This window comes from Limulus polyphemus, unplaced genomic scaffold (assembly GCF_000517525.1).
Source record: "Limulus polyphemus unplaced genomic scaffold, Limulus_polyphemus-2.1.2 Scaffold92, whole genome shotgun sequence".
NCBI lineage: Eukaryota > Metazoa > Arthropoda > Merostomata > Xiphosura > Limulidae > Limulus > Limulus polyphemus.
The window spans coordinates 1046625-1054241 of record NW_013665702.1 but is presented as its reverse complement, the minus strand read 5'-3'; the positions used below and the strand labels follow the sequence as shown (position 1 = coordinate 1054241).

General features: G+C 28.3%; 1 long non-coding RNA gene across 2 annotated transcripts in view; it reads right to left on the bottom strand.

The window, feature by feature from the left end:
* The window catches only part of LOC111088316, a 66324-nt gene that overhangs the window by 31754 nt on the left and 26953 nt on the right, over positions 1–7617 (bottom strand). For both annotated transcript variants that reach the window (XR_002612866.1, XR_002612867.1), the window contains exon 2: positions 6757–6925. This is a non-coding gene — a long non-coding RNA (uncharacterized LOC111088316). The remainder of the gene's footprint in view (positions 1–6756; positions 6926–7617) is intronic.

The window sequence follows — 7617 nt, the reverse complement described above, 5'->3', positions numbered from 1 at the left end:
ACTTTGCTAGCAGATGATACTGAACCTGAATCTTGAGATCACTTTGCTAGTAGATGATACTGAACCTGAATCTTGAGATCACTTTGCTAGTAGATGATACTGAACCTGAATCTTGAGATCACTTTGCTAGTAGATGATACTGAACATGAATCTTGAGGCCACTTTGTTAGTAGATGATGATGACGTTGTATCTAGTGACCACTTTGATAGTGAACGATACAGAACTCGTATTTTTCGGCCTCTTTGCTGGTGAATAATAGTGTATGTTTTATATTTTATTTGTACACTATATATATAGGAAACACTATAAATCCACCAGTTTATTTTGTTTAGCAAACTTATATATATATATATACTTGCGTTTCAAATATATGAAATTTCCTGTTTGTGAATTTACGGAACTGTGGCGATGTTTTTAAAACTTTGATATGCTACTGGTTTGACATCATAATTAACTAATGTGAGTTATGTTACTTTAGGAACGAAAGATGTAATGGCAAAGTCGAAAACGGGAAGGTGACTAGGTACTGTTGATTGATAAAGTATGGTTTCATAGCTGCACGTGGTAAATGACGCTAACAGAAAAGGTCTATATTCTATGTTGTATGAAAGGCTTACATAACACATTTCTCCACTCACGTATAAGAAACATCAAAATAACTTTCGAAAGCAATAAATGTCTGGAACAAATCTTCAAGCAGGCCTGCAAGACCACACACAGATACTCAAGGCACTAAACACCAAACTACATGCAAGGATCACTCTGTCGTTTAGACTCCAGTTCAACTACGCTGTTCAGGAGGTTTGTAAGATGTTTGAAATTCGTGTTCGATTTAGTTCCAGCGAAACATTCCACACTCTTCTAACCCACGTCAAGCAACCTACATACTTAAAACAACAACAACAAAAAAATCATGAAATACCCTACAGATGTGGAGAAACGGGAAGAGTTATGGGATAACAAGCAAGAGAACACCAGTAATGAAAATCAACACTTCCGACATTAGAGAACATACATCTGACAATAAGCATATCACAGATAATCAAACAACTGCAAAAATATTGAACGAGTGAATCCGAAAAATATAACGAGTTCTACTCATTACAAACAAAATACCACCCTCAATCACAAGTTCTACAAATTACAAATAAAACATAGACTTTAACCGTAGGTTCTACAAATGAGAAACAAAATACCACTCTTAATCACAAGTTATGCACATTAGAAACAAAACATAGACCTTAACCAGAGGTTCTACAAATCAGAAACAAAATACCACCCTTCAACAGAGAACAAAGAATTGATATAAGCAATCTACGGATCCTATTGAACCACAAATAAAACAAAACACATCAATCAGATGCCAGGGTTTTCCAACCAGTAGAAGCAAAATGAATGTTTATTTAGTGTCATTTCATAAGCAATTATAAATGTAACACAGAATTATAAAATAATTATGTACGATAAACAAACTAATTGAATTAAAATAAAAAATAATTCGAAATGATAAAAAATCTCGGTAAATAAGTAATAAAATATTAATAGTAGAATCAATAGTAACAAATAATAAAACTAACAGGGAACATAAATATAAATTGAAAAATTATAATAGTTAATAGTACAAAAAATTAAACTATTAAATTTAAAATACGTCTGCAAGGTGGCATATTCGATAGGTGAAAGGAAAACCTTCCAAAACATTTAAATGATATAAAATGGTAAATTTAAAAATTAAAACTAAATACAAAAAGTTAAAAAAAAATTCTGTTAAATTTAAGCTATACAATGAAAAACTTAAAATAAATGAAAAAGTTCATAAAATTTGTTTAAAAAGTAATAGTTTAATCTTATAACATTTTAACTTTAAAGTTCCTCAAACTTTGTGAAATATACATCACGAAAACATAAAGAATAAAATAGTTAATAAATTTAAAATGAATATAATTAATTAATATTGATGTAACAAAAATCATTAACGGTATTAACTTTTCACTTATGTATTTATAAGAAATGGAATTGCTTCTTTTTTTTTAGTTAAGAAATTCGGTTTCATTTAATATAGGAAAAGGATATTGATTATATTAGAATTTAAATGAAATTGAAATAGTCTAATCCTTAAATAGATTTTGTTTATATAAAGAAACCACCAGGAGATGATGTTTATCCGAAGAACGGTTCAGGTCTTTAGACTTCTTCCATCAAAAAATTTACTTTAGTTTTTATGCTTGTAATCATGCACACCAACATTTTAAATATCGAATATAGATGGTAGAGTCTTATTGAACAACCCTGCACCAAGAAAGTAATCTTAACATTGCAAATCCAAAAAATAGATTAAATATATATTTAAATGCTGTTGTTTTCAGTGCTGGAAACCGGACCACAGATTTAAGCATTGTAAGCCCGGAAACTTGTCGCTAACCCACAGGAGGCATTCATATATATAATTAATTACATTAAAATATATAAATATTAAATTTCATGTATACAAATGATATACATGTATAACATGTGGTATATCTGACGAGTAAACGTTTTAAATAAAATGATTTTTAAAAATGAAGAGATGAATACAAATTTAAAGGTAAGAAATGAAAAATATATAGATTAAAACAGAATAATATGAATTAAAAATTAATTTAACAAAGAAATTTACAAATGAAAGTTATAAAGTACAAAAATTATACAAAAACGGACTGAATAAATTTATAAATTAAAAATTAATAACAGACTGTATGATGAATTATATTTATTCTTTTATATTTCCTTCTAGTTTTAATAGATTTTTCAAATTCAAGTTTTCATATTTGTTTTTGGTCAGAGAACTAATTATCATTTATATTTGTTGAGAAAATTGTTCATTGAGAAATTTAATAGGGGTAAAGAATGATGTATAACTTGAAGTGGATTTAAATTACGTATTTTAATAATAGACCATGCACTGGTTCCTTATGTCATCACAAACTATTTGATAGAATTAACCATTTAAATATTAAGTTTATTAAATTGATTATTAGTATTTTGTAAATCTAAATTAACCTGTTTTATAACATCATTTTTCCAAAGAAAATAATAAATTCTGGTTTTTAGGAATAAATATAATTCTGCATAAATTCTAACATAAAGTACAACGTTCAGCTAATTGAATGTTGTCTGTTATAACCTGAACAAGTATTATGGAAGTTTAATATGCAATAAGCTATATTAATATGTTTAGTATTGCTCAAGTGACATAGGATATAGTTCGTTGGTTGGTTGGTTGTTTGAAGGTAAGCACAAAGCTACACAATGGGCTATCTATGTTCTGCCCACGATGAGTATCGAAACCCGGTTTCTAGCGTTGTAATTCTGGAAACATACCGCTGTGCCACTGGGGGGCAGGGATATAGTTAGTATACAAAAGGAAAATAATTGGGCTTACAACTGTACCTTGAAGAACACCATCTTAAGGGAAATATAAGTCTGACATAGAATTATTAATGGTAATACCGTTTGCACTATTTGTAATGAAATTATTTAACAATGTAATTAAAGTGTATGGTAACTGAAAACAATGTATTAATCTAGCTATTAATCCATTAATGGATATCTTAAATTGATATCTTAATTGATATCTTTTTGATATCTAAAATACAGCATCTTAAGGTTAAGCCCATCAATTATAGTACCTGTTAACCTGACCGAATGATCAATAATTTAGTGGTTGCTTCTCCTAGTACAAGGTTGATAATTATTCAACATATTTTATAAAACTTTAATCATTTCTTACATATGTTTTAACCATTCTTTATTTATTTTTTATTGTAGCTAAACAGCTTTTCTTACTTAGAAATTAGAGGTCTGTGATTTAGAGGATCAGTTCTAGTTTTATGGAGTTTTGGAATCATTGTGATCATACTTATTTTCCAATAATTAAAAAAATATTCAGATTTAAAGGGTATTGCGAAAAGATTTGCAAATTGTTCATAAAATTTGTCTGAACAATTATTATTCATGATGCATTGTACATTATCACAATCCGTTGAAGCATTTTTGTAATGTTACAAATTTTAATATTTTACTCATCAAAGTTAATAGAGTTATAATTAGACTAAGAAGTTTAATGATTAAAAATATTAATAAGAAATATACAACACAATCTCATTTCATTCATTAATCTATTACTGACATATTTATATCATTCTGTATTGAAATTTATATTTCACAATGTTATTTATTTATTTCATATTACTGTAATTATTTATTTGTCCTTTTTTGTGATGTTGAAAAATTATATTTTTAAAACTCTTCAGGTATTTCATTAAAAAGTCGCAATTAGCTTTCATAAATTTGTATTTTGATATTGTTTGTTTTGATGACATTAGGCTTATCAAAATAATTTAGAAACAATAAATAGAAAGTGATCATCATTTACATATTTACCAATATCAAAACTTTAATATATATTTCAAAAATTGGTTGTAGTAAAAATATAATCGAAAATACCTGTTTTGCTAGTAACATTACTAATTTGACGAACCTCATTCAAAATAATTCATTTATTAATTATAATAAACGGATGATCACCATTCACATTAATTTTCATTCACTCAAAAGCCAAATGTTGGCTATTTAAATCTCCTACACTAATTAAATTTGAATTGCAATTTATAATAATTGAAACTTATTGTAATAAGAATGATGTTTTGATGAAATATGTTAATGTAACTTTCACGGTGTCATTGAAATATATATATACATGTGACAATAATTTCACTTGTACCACAAATAATGTTAGTAAGAATAAGAATTAAGTCATCTTTAAAGAGTGTTACTACACCTTATGTATGTTTTCTCTCACCTATTTGTTTGTTGTTAAACCCAAAGCTACCCAATAGTTTCTCTGTGCTATGCCCATCACGGGTATCGAAACCTGATTTTATAATTAGTAGCCATCAGATACGCTACTGAGCCACTGGGTGGGGGAGGAATAATAAATTCGAAAAATTCGCTGAGTCACCCGAAGACTCTGTAATATGTTTCATGTCTTTTGATGTTAAACCTTTTGACACGGTTTCTGGTGTACCAGTTATACAGAAATGTTCATTATCACTATGATGCTTTATTTCATCCTATTTGTCTAATAAACAACCTTGTATATTTACAGAAATTATCTCTCACCTAGGATTTTGAATGTTTTTAATGTTTTCCTCATTTTTTTTACTTTTTGTTATATTAGTTCAAAATCTAGTTGAACATCAGTTATTTAAGGCGGACTTACAAATATATTTCACAAAATTACTCCTCTTTTGATTTTGAAGAGGTAGTTATTTCTATAAAAATTACTATTTAGGCCTCAATTCGAATTCTTTGTTCAATTTTGGTCTCCTTATATAAGAAAGGATACTCAATTATTGTAAAGATTCAGGGGGAGGATTATTAAGATGATCCCTAGGATGGAAAGGTTATTCTATAGGGATGTGTTATTATCTATTGAGAAAACAAGGTTAAGAAGGTTTCTGATTTCTTTGGGTTGTATTTTAAAGACAATAGAATGGGAGGATACACGTTTAAGGTTTCGAAAAGACAGGCTAGATTCTAGTTAACAGTTATTTTTCTAGTACTAGTAGTACGCTGATTGATCGCCCTATGGATTGAATTACCGTCGAAAGAAGTGGGGAAAAGCACTTTACGGAAGTTTAAGAGGATGAGTTTAGATTTTTAATTTCCTCAAACATGGTTGTGAAGGACAGCTTTGATAAACCAAATGGCATTTTTGGTCCGTATACTATGCCATTTATCTAAAAGCTTGACATTTGTAACACTAGAAAACTGACATACGTTTTTGATACTCTTCAATTTTAAAGAGAGATATTCATTATTTATTTAGTTTTATATCAAACTCCTGGCTTCATCTTCATTTGTTAAATACTATAATAGAAGTAATAGGTTCATGTGTTATTTTATTGACAATACCTTTGAGGTAATTCTTCAATTATGTCTTATGATGAAATACTATAATTTAATACTTTTAGCAAAATATTCTTTTGACCTTATGTTGAATAAGGCAGTCTTATATATACTTTTCAATGGCCACGTTATAAAGAATTTCCTAGATCTTAATCGATCTTTAGTACAGTATTATTCTTTATATTAACATTTAGTATAGAATAATTCTTGAATCTCTTAACCGGATGCAACTCGTTTTATTTTTATTGTTATAACTATTTTCCATTTATTAATCTTTTTTATTTGAATGGCTGGGATTATCTTTAGCCCCTAAATATTTTACTTCTTACAAGTTACAGCCAGCTTAAGGTTTATCTACTTCAATATCATAATTGGATTCAGGGTCTGATACTATTTCAATATTCAAAATATTTGACTGATAGCTTAATTCCTTATCTTTTATAGATATATTATTTTTTAATATACTTGAACTTCACTGTTTATACATACTTTTACCGTCTACTATAACCTGACTTATTATATCCTAAATTGACGTGCTGGGCCTAACAGCAAGTTTTAGGCTTAACAAAAAATTATAAACTTGTGGTCAAGCCAATCTTTCAAATCGTTATTAATACAAAAGGTTATAAACCAACATAAAACTGAAATTAAGAAAACATTAAATATAAGATCCTAAAATTAAGAAAACATTAAATATAAACTCCTAAAATTATAGAAAATTAGGATTAAATTTTCAACTTTATACTACTAAAGAGTCATCTATTTGCAATATACAGTTAACAGAGTTCTACCAAAAGATGTCTTACCGATTTGAATGCAAAAATGGAAGCAAGTCAAAGTACATGAGCGCTCCTTCACGTTCGCGTGCCAGGCCATATAGTAAAATATATCATAGAGGGAGCTGTGGAGAATAACGAACGGAAGATTTGAATCCTGAGCCAAGAAATAATCGTTGTTGTCGGTTATACCGTTTTTCTGGAGGAGGAAAGTATTATGTCAATATTTTTAAACTCTACAGTTGCTATTTTAGTGTATTTTAGTTAACTTTGTTGGGATAGAACACTTTTAGGTGTCGTTACGACAGAAACAGCTAAGCCTAAAGTTACGAAATTAGGCTTATTACTAGATAATGAGGCACTTTTAGGTAACTACAAGCATTAGCTAAGCAAAAAGGAGGGTTTATTAAATTTAAAATATTAAATTAGTGTTTCCATTATTAGTTATTACCTGCTGAAAATTTGTTACATTAGTAACTTGTTTAAATTACGATTTAGTAGATGTAATGAAAACGTGTGGTATTTCATAGCTGTGGTACTGACGTTGTTAATCAAGGAATAGCTTATAAGTATTGGTTAATAGAGAATTTTGTGTTACATTTATCTACAGTTTATACTATTTAATCTACAGTTTAACTTAATGAGTGTAACGTGACTTTAGCTAAAACTGAAGCTTATTTAGTTCTTGATAAGTTATAAAACAGAACAAATAAATTGTATTATTACAAAAATAATCTAAATACCAGTATTATCACTTCTCATTTTAAAGACGAACTTAATTAATTTAGAGAAGAAGATAAGGTAGTGATAAAATAGTGTAATATACTTAACTCTAACATTAGGTTTGTTTGTTTGTTTTGAATTTCGCGCAAAGCTACACGAGGGCTATCT